At 43.3% G+C, this 25,958-nt stretch overlaps 1 protein-coding gene across 1 annotated transcript in view; it reads left to right on the top strand.

The window, feature by feature from the left end:
* Positions 1 to 25,958, top strand: part of LOC122807587 (unconventional myosin-Vc-like) — a 1,372,167-nt gene that overhangs the window by 298,744 nt on the left and 1,047,465 nt on the right. The window lies entirely within an intron of this gene.

Genomic DNA, 25,958 nt, shown 5'->3' with positions numbered 1-25,958 from the left:
ACTTAAGTGTCCCTGACTTTTACTAATATAGCTCTGTTTTTTTTTCAAACACCTTTATTGTATTATCACTTGTGATATAGGCACATTTACATGCATATAAAAATAATCAAACTATATTAACATAAACATTATACTTCACATAAATTCCTATATATCCTATAACCTCAGCAACAGTACATAAATTATTATTAAATTCCTGCTTTTTTTAACAGGAAACATCTTTAGTATACCATCACTTACTACACAGGTAGTCATACATTTATATAAATGAAAACAAACTACACAGACACAATCCTGGTTGCAAGCATTTTACATCACAAACCATACAGACGTAGGCCCAGTTGCAAATATTATACCTCACGTATAATCTACCCAGTCTTTCTCACTCAAACATTACATTGCTCATTTAAGTCCTGCCACTTTTCAAACCTTGTTTCTTCCTTGTATGTATAGTTCCCACAATTCCCATTTTTTCCTATGTGGTTTGCTCCTACTCTTTTCTAAAGATCTCAGTTCCAGTTGTTCTTTCTCTGTTACTATATTCACTACTTCCAGTATACTTTGTTTAGATTTTGATTTTCTAGTAATTGCTTGTTTGGTAGCCACCATTATTAGACACAGCAAAGTTTTACCATGTCTAGGCAATTGCGATTCTGTATCATAGCTCAGAAAAATCATCTCACTTGTCAGACCAATCTGCCCACCCAGCATCTCCAACAGTGCATCACCCAGGGAATCCTTAATGTACACCAACTTACTGCACTCCCAGAAAATATATTCCTAATTACCTCTTCCTTCCCATTCACACCTCCACCATTTGCTATCCACCTGTGGAAACATTCTCTGGAGTCTATTTGGGGTATAAGAATACCTGTGTAAACATTTCCAGGCAAAAATCCTAAATCTTCTTGAATTTGTTGCATATTTGGGATACATACATATATCCTCCCATTGTTTCTTTGTGAATTGCTTATCCAGTCTCTCTTTCCAATCCTTTCTAACCTCCTGTGATTGATTCTTGTAGTTGTCATGCAGTATTTTATGCTGTACTAATTATTCCTTTTTTAATGGAGCTTCTTTTCTAGATTCTGTTAAAAATTCTACCAGTGCTGGTCTTTCGTTTAGGACCCCCCCATTTCTTTCTCTTTGCCTATACTCTTGATATCACTCCCTGATAGGGAAGGCAGTCTATAACCTGCAGTCCAAATAAATTCTTGGCGTCTTCCCATTCTATCACCTTTCACTCTCTAATTATTTGTTCCCAATACCTTGGTTCCTTTGCCAGTTTTCTCCAATAAATTCCAGCCTCCTCTTGCCTATAGTCTAATAGTTGCAATCATCCCCATTGGCAGAATCTCCTTTCTCCATTCCCAATGTTGGCATAGTTCTTAGAATACTTTCTGTTACTTTATGGCTATAGTATTCTGTCTCATTATTGCTATTCTTCTTAAAGGCCTGCATCCAAAATCCCAGTTTGTTCTTATTTCTTGAGCCCCCCCCCCCCGTTTCATCATCATCATCATCCCTTTTCAATTTGAATTACAGTTTTCTGCTTGTGCTATGTATAGGAGTTTTAACTGTGTAGCTCTGAAATACCCCTTCAAACTAGGTAATCCCAATCTGCCCTTTTGTACTGGAAGGATCGGCTTATCCCACTTGACTGTTGCTATCTTCCCCTCCCAAATAAAGTCCTTCATCTTTTAATTAATTGCTATCCACAACTTCTCCTCTGGTTAATAAAAATGTGCCTGATCTGTGTATAAGACTAGAGGGACTAAAAACATTTTAATTGCTTGTATCTTACAATCCATATAATAAAGCTTCCATTTTCTCAGTTTTTGTATTATAATTTCTTTAGTCTCTTCACACATATCCTTAGTTGCCACAGTAGGATCATTTGTAATCTATACTCCTAAATACTTAGTTTTATAATGTCCCCATAAATATGGATATTCCTGAACCAGTTCATAGGTTGGTACTAGGCTATCGGCCCTAGGGTCTATACAAGCCTATCCATAACAATTCCCTGGCTATTTCTTCCCAGAATATTTACTTCCCTGGTGTCTTATCTAGCAGGGTGACTGACATGATTATCCAGGGTGAATTTCCCATCTTCCATACAATCGCCAAGGTTCCTTTTGAAGAGGGCCAAAGAGACGCTCAGCTTGACATGTATGGGCAGTCTATTCCAGAGTATGAGGAGTCACTGGGTCAGGAACCTACCCCTCCAGCATGTTTTGTTCATTGTGATGTGTGGGTAAATAATTTACCGCTATTGCCTTTGTTTTACTTTCATTAATTTTGTATCTGAAAAAGATCTGAAACTGTCTCAAGATATTCCACAATGCTGTAATGTCTTTTCCAGGTTTTTGTCAGGTATAAAATAATATCATCTGCAAGTAAAGCCAGCTTTTCTTGACTACCATACCAATTACATCCTGGAATTTCTGAGTCTCTTATTTTCTTTGCCAGTGGTTCAAATTATAATGCAAATAATAAAGGGGAAAGAGGACACCTCTGCCTGGTTCCTCTGCTGAAGCAGAAATTATCAGAGAGGACCCCACCCAATTTTTGCCTCCGATCCCGCATATATCCTCTTAATCAAAAAATGCAAATGTTTCCATTGGCCTGCTCATAAAGTCCCAGCTTACTCCATCAAATGCTTTTTCTGCATCAAGACCCACCAACAATGGTATTTCCTTACATTCTGCTTCCCTCTGGATCATCAATGTTCTGTTAATGTTGCCATATGTTTGCCTCTCTTCCACAAAAATCACATTAATCTGTATCTATCAGTTTGGCATTACTTTTGCCATTCTTTTTGCCATTGTAGACATGAACACTTTGTAATCATGGTTTACTCCTGATACAGCTGCCACTGCTTTCTTCCAGGATGGTGGTATTTCTCCTCCTCTTAAAATGCTGATAAACAAAACCTTCCAGATCTTTCAGTTTTTTCCCTCCCAGCTTAGTCATAGCGACTTTCCTGTAGATGGGTTATACATCACAATTTTTATTTCATCAACTCCTATGCTAACTGTTAGTAATTGAGCCTCATTTACCTCTAACCTTGGCATATTTAATTCTTCCATAAACACTTCCATTTGTTTTTTTTTCTGGATTTTCATATCTCTCTGTTTTTATAGAGATTGTGATAGAATTTCCAAAATGCTTCTAATACCTCTACAGGATCTTTTGTTATGATCATTATTATAGGCTCCCTAAGTCTGGTTGACGGTCCTTTCTACTTTCTATTGCCCGAGTCATTGTGCTAAAAGTTTTTGTGCTGTGGTGTTATCAAAAAACAGTTGCTAAATAGCAATTTTTCTAAGCTCTTGCATATTATCGAGGTTATCCCTTATTTTCTGCCTAGCATTCTGCAGTGAATTCTCTTCTTGTTCTGCGAGATTCCCCCCATTCTGCAATACTTTAGTATGTTGCAGTCCCTCTAACTAATTCTTGTTACTTAAACATAGCTCCCTTTCTTTTATTTCCACCCTATTTTTAAACTCCACCTTAAGTTTATCCCACTCCCTAGCTATATTTTCAGAAGAAATGTCTGTCCTCTCTAACACCTCCTGAATAATCTCCAAAACCCATTCCTTAAATTCCTTTCTTTTCAACAGATAGGTGGGAAAGTGTCAGTGTCTCATTTTTATTTCATTACCCTGTGTTTTTATTTTAGGTATTATTGGTGTACGATATGAAATAGTTATTGAGTGAGTATCAAGACCTTCACTTAAATGTACATGTTCCTGTGAAATGTAAATTCTGTCTAGCCTAGCCCAGTTTTTATATCTTGGGGAATAATATGTAAATCCACTTCAAACTCCTGTTAATGAATTTACATCTTTCATGTGAAATATTTTCATAATTTCTTTTGTTATATTTTCCTTTCTGGGCCCCCCAGGCGTATCTTCACTGCTGCAAATCAAATTCCACTCCCCACCTATAAGTAATATTCCTTGCTGAAAACTGATTATTTCTCCCAGAATTGTCTTCATCTCCATTATAGCAGTTTTACGTGGAATGTAAATACATGCCAGTGTAATCCTCCTTTGCCTTAGCACTATAAATCTAAGAAGTCTCAATCTAAGAAGTATCAATAATAAGGTCCATAACTTACATGCCATGCTTGCAACCCACTCCCCAGACATTATGTGTCTAACGGAAACATGGCTAAAACCTAGCACCAAGGATGAAGAAATCATCCCACCTGGGTATAACATTCTCAGATCTGATCGTTTAACTAGAAAGGATGGGGGAACAGCCGTCATGTTTAAGAACACGTTGAGCGTCACTACGAACCCCCTCCAACCCCCAAAAATTCCTAACCTTGAACTGCTTGCCCTAAAGCTATCCCTCAACATACAAAAAAGTATTAATCTCATAGTAGTCTATATACCACCAGGAAATAACGTTGAAAACCTTGAACATATTCTTAATTGGTTAGCTACAACCTATCCCCAAGAAACCATAATACTAGGAGACGTTAATATCGATTGGTCCCTCTACTCCAATCACTCAAATCCTCTCCCCATTAACTTGCATGGCTTCTCTCAAAATATTCTATCTACCACCAGAATTGGGAATGCTCAACAAAAGGAGAGCATCATTGACTGGATCCTTACTAACAAAGCCCCAAATAACTATATTGCAGAGACTCTTCCCAACGACCTTAGTGACCACCTTATTCCCTTTATCTTAAAACACAAATGTCCAACATCAAACCATCCCCAAACCAGGCTGGTCAGGAACAGTAAGAATTTTGTCCCACAACATTTTCTTGCTGACCTCAAAGCATGTAACTGGTCCTCCCTAAAAACGCTCCCCTTAGAGGACAGTGTCTCTTATTTTAATGACACTTTCCTTAAGATACTTGACGCTCACGCTCCTAAAAGACTGACCAGGACCAAGGAATGTATCGCTCCTTGGCTAACAAAAGACACCAAATCCAAAATTAAACTCCGGGATCAGGCCTGGAATAAATGGAGAGCTACCAAAAACTCCCTGGACCGGATCAAGTTTCTTCAGCTTAGAAACTCAACCAAATTAGCCGTCTTGACTGACAAAAAACAATATTTTTGTCACCTCCAAGACAAACACCAGCATAATCCCAAAAAATTCTGGGCTGGTTTCAATCATCTCCTTCGTCCAGGAAAATCGACCACCCCCACCCCTGGAAAACTCATGGGCAAAGATCCAGGTGAAATAGCTAACACTTTCAATACATTTTTTACGGAGACCATCCAGTCTCGCCAATCAGCTTACCAATACTCCCTCATCCACAACCTCAACTAAAAACCCTCCTCAGTCCTCCTTTAACTTACAACCCACACCTACCTCCTACATTCGTACCCTCTTGAAAAAACTCAAACCAACTACCTTAGCGGCTGACCTACTCCCAGCCAATTACCTACAAATAGCATCTGACGCCATTGCCGACCCTGTTTCAGTCCTGATCAACCGATCTATATCTGAAGCTTCTATCCCCTCAATCTGGAAAATCTCTTATATCATCCCTCTCCATAAAGGTGGATCCTCCACTGACACATCTAACTACAGGCCAATAGCTATACTGTCTCCTCTAGCCAAAATTTTGGAACGCTGTGTTCATAAACAACTCATTACCCATCTTTCTCAAAATAACCTCCTGTCTAACACCCAGCATGGATTCTGCCCCCATCACAGCACAACCTCTGCTCTTCTCTCCTTTGTTGATTCAATTAACCAAAACCGCAATAATAAACTTATTTCCTCTGCGCTTTTTCTTGACCTATCAAAAGCCTTCGACATGGTGAACCACCAACTACTAATACAAACACTGCAAACCTTTCATCTTAGTAAATCAACAATAAGTTGGTTTAACGACTACCTATCTAGTAGAAAGCAGGCGGTTCAGTGGCAAAACAGGCTATCAGACCTACTCCCCACTAATATCGGTGTTCCCCAAGGATCTATCCTCGGTCCCCTTCTCTTTTCCCTATTTATTAACAGTTTACACACGATCATTCCTAAAGCCACTTGCATTCAATACGCAGACGACTCCACCCTGATATGCTTGGACGTTTCTCTTGCCAAACTCCAAGTTGCAACCCAAAATTGCTTCTCCTTAGTTGAAAAATGGTTCTCAGAACTAAAGCTTCTACTAAATCCAACCAAAACTAAATTACTTCTATTTTTCCCCACACTAAATACCTCCCAAGGAAAAGAACCACCTAATACTACTACCCCAGCCTTCTGCGTGTCCTCCAACAATGGAATCATAATCAAACCCGTCTCCCACACCAAACTTCTAGGGGTGACCATAGATAACAAACTTAAATTTGATACACATGTCAGTCTGACCATTAAGTCTGTAAACAAAAAACTCGGGTCTTTGTATAGAATAAAAACTTTCTTAACTCCGCACACCAAACTAACTATTGCTAGGACCCACCTTCTGTCCACACTCCTCTATGCTTCCCCTGTATTCTCCTTCCTCAACAAGAAGGAACTCAACAAACTGTCTACTACCTATAACCACATAGGGCATCCCTGTTATAAATCTGGCTATCGGACCAATCACTGCCAAAATCTAAGGACCCTGGAATGGTTAGAACTCTCCAACACTCTCAAACTCAACCAACTCACTGAGGCATTTAAAATAATTAATCATCCAGAAAAAACTCCCTCACTGAACAAAATACTTACCCCTTACTCCAACCTCACATCCCTTAGGTCATCCAAAACCCTACTAGTTCAAACCGTTAAGTCTAACAACTTGGGAGGCGAAGCATTCTATGCAAATTCCATTGGCAAATCCTGGAATGCCCTGCCAAATAACCTAAGACACATGACCTCTCTTCACCAATTCAAAAAACACCTCAAAGACCTATTAAAGTCCCAATGGCTATGCCCTTGCTCTAATCCTGACTAATACTAAAACTCTCCTGGCCCACTAAAGTCCCTACCTAACCCACAAACCTAAGGTCTCAACTAATTCTAATGTTAGTTCATTCTAAGTATTGTACTTCTTTTAAACAATTGTATAACATCTATGTCTGATTTCTCTTTTAATGTAATAATTATAACTCTATCCTTGAATGTTATGTTTAACTACCTCTGATATTGTGGAGCTTTTCTCCCCGGGCCTCTACTGAAAATGGACATGTATCCAGCTAGACTAGCCCGGTCAACAAATGTAAAATAAAATAAATAAACCTGCCATTATTATATTTTATATCTTCTTCTATCACTACTGGAGCTCCTCTTGCAATTAATATAAGTACTCCTCTTTTCCTTTGTCCCGGATGTTCTGATGAATAACCATCCTGAAAACCATTCTTTATCAAATTCACATGCAAATTTCTTTCTAGGTGTGTCACCTGTAACATAGCTGTTTGCACTTTACATTGTTTAATATAGTTCACTACTCTTTTTTGTTTGAATTTATCTGTGAGGCCATTCACATTTGAAGACATTTAAAAAAAGCATTGTATTAAAAAGTTATTATTCCCACCTTTTATGTGTATCACACCCGCTGGTGTAGCTGAAATAAATATAGGTTCCTTCCTACCTGACTCTGGTGACACCCCTGTTAGGCCCAACAAACCAAGGTGGCAAGAATGACAGATTTTTTTCTAGGTGACACATCTAGTTTAATAGGCAATAGCACATCCACAAACAAATTATTTCAACAAGTGTACCAGATGTTCTTTGTGTTTCACTGTTGCAGTCATCACATTTGGGTTATCTGCCTGCAGGTAGCCCTCAGCCAGCCTGAATACCAGAGTCTTGGGATTTCTGAGTCAGATGCTGTCACTTCTTCCATGGCGTCAGGTCATCAGGGGTATAAAACATGCAGCCGACGCCATTACATCAGTCCTTCTTACCACAATACAGATATGAGAAAATGCAATGTCATTGAGCATCAAAATTCTTGAAGGCAACATTACTAACATGATCAAAATGCAATGTCATTAAACAATGAAGATTTATAATACAACAATACAAATATGTGAAAATACAATGCCATTGTGCAGCAAAATTCTTGAAGGCAGCAGTACTAACACGAGCAAAATGCAGTGTCATTGAACAATGAAGATTTATAATGCAACAATACAAATATGAGAAAATGCAATGTCATTGAGCAGTACTAACACCCTCAACCCCCTTGATCAATTCTAAACAGACCAACTATGAAACACTCTATTATACCCTGTTCACTGGCCAGTGACTACTTACAGTCTTGCTGCTGGCATGATGGGGCCCAAGTTGTAGCTCATATGGATCCCAGTTATTTGTAATCCACAAAGCATTTAGGGGGGAAATCCACAATCTTATAAAAATATAAAATGATGGCCAGAGCCTCTCACTACTCCATCCAGAATATCCTAGTGACCAGTCACTGTGGTTCCTCTAATGATAAAAGTAGAAAACTCACCTGCCAGAACTCTGGTAATCATCTGCAGCTTCTGTGTACTAGGCCCAAAGGAACTCTTTTCTTGCTGAATCATATGCAGGCATGGAACTACTGGTTTCAGACTTCTCTCCTGATTCCACAAAATACCATCATCCAGGATTGAAAAACATAATCTGCTACTTCACTTCCCTGACCCCAAAGCACTAGAAAAGAAAATCCAGTCATGCTGCAAGGCCCTTTTTCCCTTCAGCTCCCTGTTTCAGTCTTCCCTCCTTCAGCTAGTGTTCCAGTCCCCTCTTTCACTTTCAAAATTGTCTTTTATATTCCTGAAAAGAGCTCCACCTTGTGGTGTAATGAAAAACTACAGTCTGTTACTTCTACAATGAAATACAGTGGGAGCTACGTATGTATGCACCTTATTTGTCAAATGCCCAGTTCTAGCTTTTGTGTTACATATATACTTTTTGGCAGGTTGAACTTTTATACAATTGTTTCTTGTCATATGCATTTGAACCTTTGTCACATCTTATAAAACCTAGTTTTATTGAAAGCCCTCAAACAAAAAAACAGACACCCCCATACCCCCCTAAAATCTAGTAACTTAGTACTAATATACAAAACTATATACACCTTCAAATATTGAAGTTTTACCCTCCTAATAGGAACAAACATCCCAAACATACAGCCACACTTATAGACGAGTTAACCTAAAAGAAAGGTCATCTTTGCTAAAACGCATGGTACAGCCTGTGTTTCTACTAAGTGCTGATTGGTTTTGCCCCATCTTTATAGCTCTCCCAGCTGAGAAAACCCCCCTGTTTTCAGAGAACAATTATCTACCTTGGGAAAGCCCCTGAATGTTTTTAGAGAACATTATCTCCTAGCCAATTTATCTTTCTTTTTCCCCCTCAGCCAGTCTTTCTCCACCAGACTGCAGCCAGTTTCTCTTTATCAGGAAACAAGACCAGCTGCAGAATCGTTACTGAGCATGCATGTATTTGTTAGAAAAAAGCCTCATAATATTCAATGTTCTTTTTAATTTACTTGTTTTCTCATAAAACATATTACTAAATCAATCTAAGGTCTTTAGTCCAGTCATTCCCCCATGCAAGAATGAGAAAAAGCACATTAATGTTTCTTTTATCATGGTTTTTACCAGGGTTTTTTTTACACTGCAGTGCCTACACTTTTTAAAACTGAACCAGAAGAAAGAAAAAAGGGAGAAAGAAGCAGCACCAGTTTACAATCTCCATTACACTTAAAAGCAACTGAAAAAAAAATTTACTTTATAGCATGTAAAGAAAACCACGTGCCACAAAATTGGTACTATTTCAGGAAAAAAACTCTTTACTTACAGTTAACTTTCTCCCTCCTCTTCCCCTCTCCAAAGCACTTTTCCAAACATTAATGACATGAAGTAAGGCATATGCTTTAGAGTTCCCCACAAGTGGCAACAGATTCTGAAAAAGTCCAGTATTTCCAGATTTTCTTGATGTTCATCGTGTTACCCTGCTGCAGTCATCACACTTGGGGTTATCCTGCCATCAGGCGGTCCCGCAGTCGGCCCGAATTCTAAAGTCTTGGTCTGGCGTTGGTTGCTGTCGCTTTTTACCTGACGTCAGAGTGCCAGGGGTATATAAGAGGCATCCAACGCCATTTTCTTCAGTCTTTCTTGCCGCGCGGTGCCCGAAGCAGAAGCAGTTCTCAAGTGCCGGTCGGCCGACACCTGAGATTTTCGAATCGAGTTTCAGTCCGAAGTCTTCAAAGCTAAGTACCCCGTTGGGGAACCTTTTCTTGCCTCAGTCCGATGTCAGAAAAAGTTAACAATTGCATTTCTTGTGGGAAGCAAATACCTCATAAGGACTTTCATTCTTTTTGTATACCTTGCCTAGGCCCAGACCACGACATTACTGGTTGTCGGTTTTGTGCTAGGTTCAATAAGTGAACTATAAAGTGGCGCTTTGATTTCGCACGACACTACTTTGGTAGAAAATTTAATTACACTATGCCGTCGGAGCAACCGACTACCGGCGTGCATAAAAAACGCAAAGATAAAGACAGGCAGCCAAGATCCAAGCCAGACTCCGAGGCCTCGGCTGGGCCGGTCGCCGGTTCTCCAGTTTTCAGTGAGGTGCCTACTCATCCCCTGGCTACCGCTGAATTGGATCCCCAGACTGCTTCGGATCCCCCAGCAGAGAGTTCTAGGCCATCGCAGCCATTTTCTTTTGGCCCTACCGACGACATTGCAGTAGGGGAAGCCGGTGCTGTAGAAACACCTTCAGTTTCTGAAGGTGTCTTCAGACCAACTACTCTCACCATAAAATCTTATGCTAAGCTTAAGACTCCTCTAAAACCAAAAAAGCTTACACGTCAGTCTCCAGGTCAAGGCCCTATGCCTAAGAAACAGATGCTTAAAATGGCTGAAGATTTGATTTCTTTGATCAGGGGTTCCCAACCCCCCCCCCGACAAAAGGCCTAGACAAGAGGAGGATTATGCCTCCTCTGATCAAGTGTCTGTTTCCTCAGGCTCCTCTGAGGAACAGGATTACTCCTTTCCCCCTTATGAAGATTCTGATGCTGAAGACTCCATTCCCTCAGCTTCTCCCCCTGAAGATTATTCCTTTGGGGAAACCTTACATACCATGAGGGAACATTTCCACTGGGAAGGTCAGGACTACTCCGACTCAAAGAAAAGTCTCCGAGAGTTTCTTTTACTCCCCCAGCACAGACCACTTGCTATCCCCCCAGTTTTGGACATTGTAGATGATGTTTTCTTAGAATCTAGTCTAAATCCAGATTCTCTGCCTCCTGCTCCAGCCAAACCAGATAGATTCTATAGAGTGCCTGACTCACACAAATTCCTATGCAAAAGCCCTGTTGCTGATCCAGAGACAATCTCCCAGGGTCCCAGAGGGGCTAAGGCTTCTATGGCTAAAAATCCTCTACCCTCTGAAAGGGACTCCAGAGCACTAGATAGGTGGGGGAAGAAGGTTTACACCTCAGCTACTCTAGCTATGAGAGCACTAAATTGTCAATTTCACATGCTTAAATACCAGCAATTCCTAATGTCTCAAATAAAACAAAAGATGGGCACGCACCCTCAGCAGTCTGAATTCAAGGAAATGCAAGATCTGTTGCATGCAGCTGAACAGGTAGGCAAACACACTTTACAATGTGGTTTTGATGCCTTGGAAGCTTCCTCTAGAGCAGCTGTTACTTGGTCTGTTTTATGTAGGCATGCTTGGTTAAAGGAACAATCTCTGCCTGATCATGTTAAAGCAAAGTTACTGGATGCACCCTTACAGCAGGATGTCTTATTTGAGGTTAAAGCAGAGGAGGATGTTCTTCATCTCACATTGCTGCAGTCCTAACACTTGGGTAGTCCGCTGTCCCTCGGTCGGCCCGAATATCAGAGTATAAGGCTGACGTCGGTCAGGGCGCATTTGACTGACATCAGAACGTCAGGGTACAAATGCGCATGACCGACGTCATATCCTCAGTCTTTTTTGCCGCATGGTCCGATGCAGAAGCAGTGTTGCAAGTGCCGTTCGGCGTTCTGAAATTTTTTGAATTCGGAGTTTCAGACCGAAGTCAGAGTTGGTTAAGTACCCGTTGGGAATATTTTGTTTTTCTTGCCTCAGTGGTTTACCGGATGTCAGAAAAGTGAATAACTGTATTTCTTGTGGGAAACAGATACCGCATAGGGATTACCATAATTTGTGTATACCTTGTTTAGGACCTGAGCACGACGTTGTTGGATGCCGCTTTGTGCTAGGTTTAATAAACGCACTATAAAGCGGAGGTTGGATTGTGCAAGGTTGGTCTTTGGGAAGCGGTGTAATTACAAAATGCCGCCGGATGCTCCGGCGGCTTCCTCAAAGAAGCGCAAGGACAAGGCAGTTAAACCTAGGTTAGAGGAGTCGTCCAACGGACGCCAGTTCTTTAGAGGTGTCAGTGGAATTGGTGGTTCCACGGAGGCCTCTCTGGAGTCCCAGGAGAAACTTTGATTTTACAGGATGTGGCCTCCCAGGAGGCAGGGCAGGCTGTAGGGGCTTCTCAAGTAACTGTACTCCCCTCCCTTCCTAAGGGGTCTAGGCCCTTTCTTTCTGCTTCCAAGGCTTCTCCTAGAGGCAGGTCTAGTTTAGCTTCTGTGGGTGTCACTCCCAGTTCTTCAGGTGCTGTGCCCAAGAAGCACATGCTCAAAATGGCAGAGGATTTAATTACTTTAATTAGAGGCTCTATGCCCCCTCCTGATAAGAGGCCTAGAATGGAACCTGTGTTGGGGGATTATGAGCAGGCTTCGGATGTGTCTGAGTCTTGCTGAAGACTTGCAGGAGTATTCTCATTATTCTGATTCTGATGTGGATGATTCTACTCCTTCTGCTTCTCCTCCTGAGGATTTTTCTTTTCAGAGACCCTTCACTCCATGAGAGAACATTTTAAATGGGAAGGTCAGGATTTCTCTGATCCCAGGAAAAGGATTAGGGAATTCGTGGTTTTACCGCAGCATAGGCCTTTAGCTATACCTCCTGTTCTGAATGTGGTGGAAGATGTGTTTGCAGAGGCTTCTCTTAATCCTGATTCTTTGCCTCCTGCTCCTGTTAAACCAGATAGGTATTACAGGGTGCCTGAAGCTCATAAGTATCTTTTAAGAGTCCTAGGGCAGACCCAGAAACTGTTAGCCAGGGGCCTAAGGGTGTTAAGGCTTCTGTTGTCAAGAATCCGGTTCCTGCAGATAAAGAGGCCAGGGCCTTGGATAGATGGGGAAAGAAAGTTTATACTTCTTCCACTCTAGCCATGAGAGCTTTGAATTGCCAGTTTCACATGTTGAAATATCAAAATTATCTCCTTTCTCAGTTGAAATCTAAGGTTGATGCTCTGGCGGAAGGTATTGACTGTAAAGAGTTACAAGATTTAGTGCATGTTTCTGAACAGGTGGGTAAGCATTCTTTGCAATGTGGTTTTGATGCTGTACAGGCCTCGCCTAGGGTGGCTGCCACTGGGTCAGTTCTTCGCAGGCATGCCTGGCTGAGGGATCAAAATTTATCTGACCATGTTAAAACTAGGATTTTGGATGCCCCTTTGCAATCTTATGTCTTGTTTGGTTCTCCTGTTGAGGCAGTTTTAAAGAAAATGGAAGACAAGGCTAAGTCTATGCAGACTGTTAAAGATTTTTTGCAGGTTCAGCCTCCAAAGTTTAGTAGAAATTGGCCTACTAAAGGGTGGACGTATCCTTCTTATGATTCCCAGTCTAGGGGTAGATCTAGACGTGGCAGGGCCAGAGGTCAGCGCTCTTTCAGGGCCAGAACAGCGAGTTATCCTGCACAGTCTCGAAAGTGAGGGCAGGGGTCAGTCCTTTCGTAAACAGACCCAATGACCTACCTTTTCAGCTGCCAGAACCTTCTCGTCTGGCAGCACCTTTGGGAGGAAGGTTGGCACTTTTCAAAGAAAATTGGAGTTTGATTACCCAAGACAAATGGGTACTGGATATCATACATCACGGTTACAGGTTTTATTTCCATACCTTGCCTCCTTTCAAAGGCATGCCAGACATTCCTCCTCAACAAAGAATAGAGGCTCACAAGCAAATTTCACTGCTACTCCAAATAGGGGCCATACAGCCGGTTCCTATGCCAGAAAGGGGCCTAGGATTTTATTCTCGCTGTTCCTAGTCCCAAAGAAGGGGAACACGTGGAGACCAATTTTGGATTTATCTATCCTCAACACTTATCTGGACATTCCCAAGTTCAAAATGTTGACGTTGCAGCAGCTTTTACCTCTGCTGGGCAAAGATCATTGGATGGTAACTTTGGATCTCAAGGAGGCTTACCTTCATGTTCCTATCAGACTAAGTTGCAGGAAGTATCTGCTTTCGAGCTGGGACTTCTCACTATCAGTTCTCTGCATTGCCCTTTGGCTTATCTACTGCCCAGAGTGTTCACGAAAGTTCTGGCTCCAGTGATAGCTTTCTTCAGGCTAAAAGGAATACAGATCTATCCTTATTTGGACGACTGCCTGATTCTGGCTCAAGGAAGGGAAGAGCTTCTTCATCATTTGGAATATGTGATAGCAGTGCTAAGATGCCTGGGGTATTCTGTGAACGAAATAAAGTCCAGTCTAGTACCCTCTCAAGACATGTGCTTTCTGGGTGTGAGACTGAATACAGCATCCCAGATGGCCTTTTAACCCCGGACAAACAAAAGAGTCTATCCCTTTACTTCCATCAGCTATCTCATCAGTCCGGGCTGACTGCAAGGACAGTCCTTCAAGCCTTAGGGTTCATGGCATCTTGTATTCTGGTGCTTCCCAATGCCAAACTGCATATGAGGAAGCTACAATGGTATCTCAAAATGTATGGACACAGCACTGCCAGGATCTGGACACTGTCATTCAAATAATACCTTGCATTCAAAAGGAATTTTTGTGGTGGGCTCAGGAATGTCACCTAAACAAGGGACTCTCTGTGACCCGGCCAGAGGCGAGTCAGATTTTAACAACAGATGCCTCAGACATAGCTTGGGGAGCTCATCTAAATGGAAAGTGGATACAAGACAAGTGGCCTGCCAGACTACAACATCTACATATCAACATGAAGGAGATGTTAGCAGTCCAGTTTGCATTAATAGCTTTCAAGGATTTACTTCTTCCAGGGCAGGTGTTGATTCTAACAGACAACACAACTGTCATGTGGTACATCAACAAGCAAGGGGAACACATTCTTATCCTCTATGCAGGCAAGCAATGATTTTGTGGGAGACTGCTCTCAGTTTACAACTAAGTCTTCAGGCAAGGTTTCTGCCGGGAGCACAGAACTCCTTAGCAGATGTGTTAAGCAGACAAATCATGGATCCCCACGAGTGGAAACTGGATCTTCATGTATTTCAGAAATTGACAGTGTCCTGGGAACTCCAGACATAGATCTGTTCACTTCTCCACTAAACCACCAGCTGCCAAAGTTTTGCACAAAGCGGTTTCATCCCACAGCTTGGAAAGTGGATGCTCTTTCTTTCAGTTGGAAAAATCTTCATGTGTATGCCTTTCCACCTCTGCCTCTCCTCCCAAAGGTACTTCTGAAGGTCAGACAGGACAAGCCAGGGATGATTTTGATAGCTCCAGATTGGCCTCGACAGCACTGGTACCCACTACTGAGAAGTCTAGTACGGAAGCCTCCATGGCCTTTGCCTTTGATTCCACATCTGTTGTCCCAGGAGGACAGTCATTTGCTCAATGTCAAACTTCACTCTCTTTACCTAACAGCATGGCATATTCTGTTTTAAACCATAGAGGGTCTCAACTTCCACAACAAGTTTTGAATGTGATTTTGGAAGCTAGAAGGCCTAGTACAAGGAAAGTGTACGCAGATAAATGGAAGAGATTTTTATTTTGGAGTGCAGCTAAGGATTTGGATGTTTCTGAGCCTGATTTAAGTATGGCTCTTCAATATCTTACTGAGTTATTGGACAAAGGTTTGTCCTTCTCTTCTATTAAGATTCATGCTGCAGCAATTTCAGCTCACTACGATTGTGACCCACCATTGTTTTCTCATCCTTTATTCAAGCAATTTCTTAGAGGGGCAAAGAATATAAGACCCCCTAAGAGCTCCTACTCCTGCTTGGGATCTCAATTTTGTGTTGGAGAAATTCACTCTACAACCTTTTGAGCCTGCAGCTACTGCTGAGTTGAAATATTTGTCATGGAAGACTGCTTTTTTGTTGGCCATTACCTCTGCAAGAAGGGTTTCTGAATTGCAGGCCCTTATGGCAGTTGAGCCTTTCTTAATTTTCCACAAGGATAGGGTATCTTTACGTACTAATCCTTCCTTTATGCCTAAAGTGGTTTCTAGTGTGGCTTTAAACCAAACTATTCATTTGCCTACTTTTTATGCAAATCCCCAAACTAAAGGGAAAAGATTTTGCACACTTTAGATGTTCACAGGCAGTTGCGATATTATTTGGACAGAACTAAAGGGTTCAGACAATCTCAGCAGTTATTAGTTTCTTTTGCTTTGTGCTCTCAGGGCAAGCCCGTGTCAAAACAAACTATTTCTAAGTGGATTGGATTTTGCATTGCTTTCTGTTATTCCCATCATGGCAAAGAGATTCCAGCTGGGATTAGACCTCATTCCACTAGGGCTACTGCCACTTCAACAGCTTTTTTGAGGGGGGTGGCTACTAAGGATATTTTAGAGGCAGCCACCTGAAGTTCAGTGCATACCTTCTCTAGGCATTACCACCTTCCATTGTACTCTAAATCCAGGGCTGGTTTTGCCACTGCTGTGTTGCAGGGCATTTTGGCAGCTCCTGCTTCATTATAGTTTAGCCATCCTCCCTTACCTCTGCTTTGGGATTCTACCCAAGTGTTAGGACTGCAGCAATGTGAGATGAAGAACATAGTACAGTTTTGTACCTACCATAAATGTAGATGTTCGAAGATCCACATTGCTGCAGTCCAATTTACCCTCCCTTCCTGCCCTCTGTTGCTTGAGGTGGTTGTGTGGGTTGGGTTATCCATCTGAGGTATATTGCATTTTGTATATTGCATTTTGTATTGTATATATTATACTTATTTTTGGTGTTAGGCTAGTTGGTTGTTTAGTTGTGGTCTATGGGTTTGGACCTTTCTTTTTAGGGTCTTCTGACATCTGGGGCAAGAAAAGACTGAGGATATGACGTCGGTCATGCGCATTTGTACCCTGACGTTCTGATGTCAGTCAAATGCGCCCTGACCGACGTCAGCCTTATACTCTGATATTCGGGCCGACCGAGGGACAGCGGACTACCCAAGTGTTAGGACTGCAGCAATGTGGATCTTCGAACATCTACATTTATGGTAGGTACAAAACTGTACTTTTTAAAGAAAATGGAGGATAAGGCAAAATCTATGCAGACGGTCAAAGATTTCTTACAGGTACAGCCCCCATGCTTCAGCAGAAATTGGCCAACAAAAAATTGGTCCTTTCCAGCTTCTGACAGACCACAGAGGGGTAAATACAGGTGCCCAAGGGGCAGAGGACAAGCGCAAATTCCTTACAAACCTCGCCAATGGGGCACTGCAACACAGAAGGGAGGAGAAGACAGGTCCCAAACTACTAGAAGGCAAACACAATGACTTAAACCTCAAACTGCCAAGCAAAACTCTCTTGGCAGCTCCCTTGGGAGGAAAATTAGCACTTTTTGCAGACAACTGGCGCATCGTCACAAAGGACAAATGGATCCTAGACATTATCTCACACAGATACAGATTCCATTTCCACACCCTGCCAAGGATAAAAGGAATGCCAAACCTGCCACAAAATCAATGGGCAGAGGCACAAAAACAAATTACAGCTCTCATGGACATGAGAGCCATTCAACTGGTACCTACACAGGAGCAAGGCCAAGGATTTTACTCAAGGCTCTTTCTAGTCCCCAGAAAGGACAATGCTTGGAGACCCATTCTGGACCTTTCAATTTTAAACACCTTCTTGCAAGTACTCAAATTCAAGATGCTAACACTACAGCAGCTTCTTCCCATGTTGGGCATGAAAGCTTGGCTAGTAACATTGGACCTCAAGGAGGTATACCTGCATGTCCCTATCAGACAAAATTGCAGAAGATCCCTCTGTTTCATTGCAGGTTCAACCTATTACCAATTCTCTGCACTGCCCTTTGGCTTATCTACTGCACCCAGGGTCTTCACAAAATGCCTGGCACCAGTAATTGCATACTGCAGACAAAGAGGAATTCAAATATACCCATACCTGGACAACTGTCTCATCCAAGCAGAAAGCAAGGACATTCTCTTACAACACCTGGCTTTTGTAAAACATCTTCTAAGTTGCCTAGGATACACAGTAAACAAAAAGAAATCAAAACTAGTTTCTTCATAAAATATGACATTCCTGGGTGCCAGCTTGAATACAACGGCCCAGATGGCTTATCTGACGCCAGACAAACAACTACAATTAACTCAATACTTCAGAACAATGGCAACAAAGACCCAACTCCCTGCAAGAAAAATTCTGCAGGCCTTGGGCTTCATGGCATCATGCATACTACTAATACCATTTGCAAAACTACATATGAGGAAATTACAATGGTACCTAAAAAGCGTATGGACTCAACACAGCCACAGCTTGGAAACAATGATACCTCTCATTCCCTGCCTTCAACAGGAGTTTCTATGGTGGTCACAGGCATGTCACCTCAACAAGGGTCAGCCTTTCACCCTACCCCCAGCCAGGCAAACTATGACAACAGATGCATCGGACTATGCCTGGGGGCACACATGGCAGGACGGTGCGTTCAAGGCATATGGACTGCAGATCAAAGGAATCTGCACATCAATCAAAAGGAAATGCTAGCTGTACAAAATGCTCTGACAGCCTTCAAGGACCTCTTACATCCAGGACAGCTTATCATAAGGACAGACAACACCACAGTAATGTGGTACATAAACAAACAAGGGGTACACACTCCTACCCTCTATGCAGGCAAGCAATGACCTTGTGGAACACAGCACTGGCTTACCAAGTTCAATTACAAGCTCAATTCCTGCCAGGAAAAAAGAACACATTGGCAGACGACCTAAGCAGAAACATCATGGATCCCCACGAGTGGAAACTGGATCCGCAAGTATTCGCAATGATAGCTCAAAAATGGGGGCTCCCAGACATAGACCTGTATGCCAGCCCTCAAAACTATCAGCTAACAAAATTTTGCACAAGGACTTTTCACCATCAAGCTTGGAAAGTGGACGCACTCTCATTCATTTGGAAAATAATAACAGTATATGCCTTTCCTCCATTACCACTTCTCAAAAAGGTGCTACTGAAAGTCAGGATGGAGAGACCCCGAATGATACTCATTGCCCCAGACTGGTCACGCCGGCACTGGTACCCACTATTAAGGAATATGGCCCAGGGCCCACCATGGATTCTACCACAAATTACCCACCTGCTCACACAGCAAGTCAATCAGATTCTACACAGCCAGCTCAAAACCTTAAACTTGGCTGCATGGCAAATCACCTAAGCAACCAGCCAGCTCCTCTCTCACAAGCTGTTATGGATCTTATTCTGGAGGCCAGGAGGCCCAGCACCAGGAAAGCCTACTCAGACAAATGGAAAAGGTTTTGCGCCTGGAACCAAGCTAAAGGCCAAAATACTCTTCAGCCTGACATACCTCAGATTCTGCAATATTTAACTGAGATGTTGCACAAAGGGCTTTCTTTTTCATCTATTAAAATCCATGCCTCAGCTATTTCTGCTCACTACAACATGGATCCTCCCTTATTTTCACATCCACTCCTAAGGCAGTTTCTCAGAGGGGCCAAAAACATTAGGCCTCCCAGGAGAGCATCAACACCTACTTGGGACCTCAACTTTGTTCTGGAAAAACTCACGCTACCTCCTTTTGAGCCAGCTTTCTCAGCTGACTTAAAGTTTATATCATGGAAGACTGCCCTGCTGCTAGCAATTACTTCAGCTAGAAGAGTTTCAGAGCTTCAGGCACTAATGGCAGTAGAGCCTTTCCTCATTTTTCATCAAGACAGAGTTTCTCTATGAACTAACCCCTCCTTTATGCCTAAGGTGGTATCCAGTGTGGCTCTAAATCAAACCATCCATTTGCCCACCTTCTTTCCAAATCCACAGAACAAAGGAGAAAGACTCCTGCATTCCTTGGACATTCACAGGCAGCTACGTTACTACTTGGATAAAACTAAGGTTTTCAGAAAATCTGACCAGCTTTTTGTATCCTATGCTACAGCATCACAAGGAAAGGCTATCTCAAAACAGACCATTTCCAAATGGATAGGACATTACATACGTTTTTGCTACACCCACCATGGAAAACCAGTTCCTACTACCATGAGGCCCCACTCTACCAGGGCAGCAGCTACATCTACAGCCTTCCTCAGGGGGGTGCCAACCAAGGATATTCTGGAAGCTGCAACTTGGAGTTCAGTACACACCTTCACCAAACATTACCACTTACCACTTTACTCTAAGACTAGAGATGGCTTCGCCACTGCAGTTTTGCAGGGCCTTCTAGCCTCCTCTAACCCTGTTTGACTCCACCTCCCATCCTTAGCTTTGGGATTCTACCCAAGTGTGATGACTGCAGCAGGGTAACACGATGAACATAGTACAGTTTTGTACCTACCATAAATGTAGATGTTGGAGTGTTCACCCTGCTGCAGTCCAGGTTACCCTCCCTCCATCCCCTCTGAACTACCTGAACTTATCTCTACCACTCTATCCTATACTACCTCTGTGGTGTATTTGCTTGTGCCTAAGGGTTTTGTTTTATTTTTTTCATATAACTATATGTATATATATATATATATATATATATATATTTTTTTTTTTTTTTCCTACCTATTAGGGGCACCTGACATCTGGGGCAAGAAAAACTGAAGAAAATAGCGTTGGATGCCTCTGATATACCTCTGGCGCTCTGACGTCAGGGAAGAAGTGACAGCAACTGACGCCGGACCAAGACTTTGGAATTCGGGCCGACTGCGGGACCGCCTGACGGCAGGATAACCCAATTGTGATGACTGCAGCAGGGTATACACTTGAACATCTACATTTATGGTAGGTACAAAACTGTACTTTCTGTCATATTTCACAAATATAATTACTGTACTGTAATTTCATATTAAGTTACTGGTTTCATTACTGTTCATCTCAGAAATCCTGTCTCTGCTTAATTTCCGATGTGCTCTCCATTCGTCTAGTCAACTCTTGTGCTCCCTTCCTTCTCACCAACATTTTCTGTTCAAACATTTGGGAAGGTTTCACAGGTACAGCCCCTCTGTGGTATTTATTACCAGAAGAACAAGAAGCAGAAACTCCTTCTGGGTCACAGCTTACTTTCTGTTGGACAGACTTTTGTATTTCCTCCTTAGCATGTACTTCATCAAAAAATGATTTTGTCCCTCCAGGGAAGAATACCTTGAAGACAGCTGGTTACAGCAGTTTGAATCTCACACCTGGATCTCGACATTCCCTGAATATTGGGATAAATTTGCCCCTTCTCTCTGGTGTATACTAAGCAATCATTCTCCACAAATACTTTGGTGTCTCACATTTTTAGTACTTTTCCTTCTGCCAGTGTTTTGTCAAAAGCGGCTGCTTCTACTGGTAGGATTGCATCTTTACTATTAAAGGTCTAGGTGGATTTCTTATAGCCAGGTTTGGAGTTTGGTTTGGTTTGGAGTTGGGACATTTTTGGTGCAAATGTCAGATTCTGCAGGCCGAAACATACCCACGGCCAGTACAAAGGGCAAAACTTCACTTTTTTGCCTAAATAAAAGCTTATTCTTGTAGCATTTTAGTTGCTTATTCTGTTTTGTATAACATTTAGATATTTCAGATACAGAATAATTGATGTGAGAGTGTTCAATCTCGCCTTTGTTCTTACACATGGGTTCGGAGCCGATCCTCGGCTCCGTGCCGGACGACTGCAAGCTCTGCATCGAGAAGAAGCTCGAGGACATCTAATACCCACAATCCCCCTCTGCCTTTACCTCAGATCTAGTTTGCCGCTGCTGCATACGCATCGCTGGAGGCTAGCTCGAGGCTTTACAGATAAGATTTTTATCTATTCTGTTTAAATTTCAAAAAAATTTTTCTTTTCAAACTAGTTAGTTAAAGTATAGAGTACGGTGTGAGTGGATTAGGAATTCTCGGTACCTTAGAATAGTTTAACTTCAGTTAACTTTCGGGTATAGAGTTTTTCGGGGCCTACCACCCCTACTTGGACTCCTTTGACTAGAAACTTGTTGTAGTCTTGCTTTTTAAGCAATTATCAAACGGACTTTCTATTACCGGATTTGACACTTTTGACTAGAAACTTGTGTAGTCTTGCTTTTAAGCAATTATCAAAAGGACTTTCAATTACCGGATTTGACACTGTTACTGGATTTGACTTTTACTGGACTGGACTATCTCTTTCATTTGTCAGTATGTCTGAGAAAATAAAATCCGGCTTCAAACGTTGTCAGTGTGGCCAAAAGATGTCGGTCACAGACAACCACAGTTCCTGTGTCTACTGTCTTGGCCCTCTCCACTTACAAGAGGACTGCTCTATTTGTCACTCTTTAGTGGGAGGGTCATGACAGATAGGCGAGGAAACTGATGGATAGAGGATTGTTGAAACCCTCTTTCCAGGAGGCTCTGGATGCTTCAGACCAGGCATCCAAGTCTTGAAGGGCGTCGGAGCCAAAGTCATCGGCTCCGAGCTCTTCGGGTCTAGTTAGATCACCGGTTCCACAGACTTCGGGGCCGAGTGTTCAACTGTTGGCAGTTTCCCAGCCTCGAGTCTTGGAACCGGTGACGGAGCTCCCTCCACCGACTCTGCTGAGGTCGGCTCCGTCTTCGATCCCTTCGACTCGTTCCTCTAGGCCCCTTTCCGACACCGACGTGGACCGTGTGGTGCAGAAACTGATGGAGCATACGGCCCTATCCAAGCTTATCTCGGTCTCCTCTCAGTTGATGTCGAGACTTGAAGGCCTGCCACTATCTCCATCTGTTCCTCCTCCGAGACCTGTTCAGTCTTCGGAGCCGGAAGAAGCTGAACTGATGATTGTGGAGCCCTCGGTGCCAGAACCGTCTTTTTCTTGGTCGGCACCGTTCACCTCGACTCCATCCGATCCGTACGAGTCTCGGGCGAAGATCCGTCCTTGGTTCCGGGACCGAGTCGGACCGATGTTCGTAGTTCGCCTCCCTCTCAGGGCCTCGCACGGATCGATTCGGTTCCGTCCTCGGGTCGGTGCCGGCTCCTGTTTCGGGATTCTTCCCATTTCTTGAACCAGGAGATACCTCGACTCGGGACCGGGGCCTTCGACCTCATGAGGAAGGTGTTGTCTACCCAGACAACCACATCAGCAGGTACAGCTTCTCCTCCCCACAAAGGACCGTTATCCTCCTCTGCACCCACGTCCAAGCGTCGGGCACCAGTGTCTCAGCCACCCCTGGAGGTGCCCCTCTTCCTCGGAGGCTTCTTGGATGCTCCCGAAGAAGTTCCTAGGAAAAGACTGTGTAAGAGGAGACACTTGGATTCTCCACAAGAATCCTTGACATCTGATACTGACTTAGATGAGTCAGAAGGGTCCCCTAAGTCACCTTCAGAGGATGTCTCTTTTCTGACATCTTGGAGATCCTAAAACAGAGAGGTGACTGGCAAGCCCTCCCCTTCTGAGGATGAGTCAGTTTTGCTGAAGGCATTTGGTGCCGTCCTTCCTCCTCCTGGGTCACTCCGCCCTTTGATGAGTTAATGGAATTAATTGCTCGAAGGCGTGGGAGACTCCTGACATGGTGGAACCAGTCCCTAGGAAGCCAATAAGTACATCACGGCACCACAGGACAAAGCTTACCTCACCAAAGGAGTTCCAGTACGCCATGGTGGTGGCAGCGCACGAAAAGGAGATGTCGAGTCTTCCTCATCTGTCCATCCGCCTAACAAAGATTCTAGGACCATGGACAGATACGGAAGCGCATTTTCAGTTCAGCGGCTTTCTCTATGTTCCCTGAACTATTTGACTCATTTTACACGTTTACAGAGGGATCTAGTCAAAGAGTTGGGAGATACCTCCAGGGTGCTACAGATGCCGCTGTCTCAGAGAAAGTTACAGCATCTCAACACCCTTACGCCCATTGTGAACTCGTCCATGAGGCTGATATCCTATGCAGCGAAGGATCGAGGCAGGGCTTCAGCGATTGCTCTGTAGGCAATCCTGGATGCGTTTATGTTCATTTGCGGAAGCCTTCAAGTCTTCCTTTACTAACGCCCCATTTGACGGAGCCACACTTTTTGGCCCTAAAGTAAAGGAGACCCTTACCGGTGTGAACAGGAGGGAAAGACTCTGTCTGCTGTCGGAGTCCATTTTCCACCCTTCCAGACCGTACCCCAAAGGGCAACGTGGTGGAAAATGTGGTTTCAAAACCCCAAGGATCTTTCCCAAACACACAGGGTGATGCCCCTCTAGAGGCAGAGGGGCAGAGGTGGAAGACGCCCTGGCGGCAGAGGGGTCTGCAAAACCAAGGTGACAGGGATAACCTCCTGGCAAACCTTTTCAGCACTCCTGAGAGGAGGCCCGACTGTCCTGCTCTTGAGGCAGTCGGGTCGCTTAGCTTTATACCCTCAGGCCTGGCAAAACCTTTCCTCAGACAATTGGGTAAAAGCGTTGTTACCAGAGGTTACAAAATCCCATTTCTATCCACCCCATTCCAAAGAAAGCTCCCAGATGTACCACCCCATCTAGAGCCAGCAGCTACAGAAATTTCAAAGCTGCTAGAAAAGAGTCATCCAACCAGTCCCAGCGGACCAAATAGGATTCGAACTTACTCAAGGTTCTTTTTAGTTCCAAAGAAAACAGGGGACTGGAGGCCAATTCTGGACCTAAGCCATCTCAACACCTTTGTCAAGAAGGAAAAGTTCGAATGGTCACGCTTCAATCGATCCTTCCATTCTTACAGAAGGACGACTGGATGTGCTCAATAGATCTGAAGGATGCATACTACCACATCAAAATGGCCAGGGCGTCCAGGGATCATTTGCGCTTCCGGCTGGGAGCCAGTCACTATCAGTTTTGAGCCCTGCCCTTTGGTCTGACCACAGCCCCCAGGGTCTTCACCAAATGCATGGCAGTGGTAGCGTCTCATCTGAGGCGGCTAGGATTCCAGGTGTTTCCGTATCTGGACGACTGGCTCCTGTCTGCCACCACCAGGCGTCAACTGATACAAGCCAGGGATTACTTCCTACAACTTTGTACACACCTTGGCATTTCAGTAAATTTCGAAAAATCGTTGCTACAGCCATCACAGCATATCTTATTCATAGGAGCGGAATTAGATACGCGTCAGTTAGTTCTAAAACTTCCTACAGAAAGAATAGTAGCACTTCAATTCAACATTTCCCTTCTGTCGTCCAGAAAGTCCCCAGCAAAAATTGTTCTGAAAGTTTTGGGTCTCATGGCAGCTTCTCTCATTGCGATACCATTGGGAAGACTGCACATGAGAGTGCTACAATGGCTTCTATTTGCACAATGGTCATTCCAACAACTTCCACTGACTCACGAAATATTGATAACGAAAACATGCAAATCACACCTAATGTGGTGGTTACAGACTTGCAACCTATCCGGCGGAAGACCATTTGTGCTACCCACACCGTCAGCGACGATAACCACGGATGCTCTTCTGATAGGGTGGGGTGGCATCTTTCAGGGACAGACAGTCCAAGGCGAATGGACCAATCTGGAGTACAATCTGCACATCAATGTTCTGGAGTTGAGGGCAGTGTTTTTGGCGTTGCAACACTTTGCTCCCCTTCTTCCTCCAGGGACCATTGCAGTTCAGACAGACAACATGTCCGTAGTCTGGTACATAAACAAGCAAGGGGAACCAGGTCTTACCAACTATGCAGAGAGGCCATGAGAATTTGGCAATGGGCAGAGTCCACGGTCGCTTTCTGATCGCAACGCACATCCCGGGCTCATCCAACGTCGTAGCCGACAGGCTGAGCAGGGCAATAGTATTGCCTCACGAGTGGTCCCTCAAACAGTCAGC

This window comes from Protopterus annectens, chromosome 7.part1 (assembly GCF_019279795.1).
Source record: "Protopterus annectens isolate FY-2018-M chromosome 7.part1, PAN1.0, whole genome shotgun sequence".
In the NCBI taxonomy this organism is placed as follows: domain Eukaryota; kingdom Metazoa; phylum Chordata; order Ceratodontiformes; family Protopteridae; genus Protopterus; species Protopterus annectens.
Note: the sequence above shows the minus strand (reverse complement) of the source record. Positions and strands in the feature narration are given on the sequence as shown.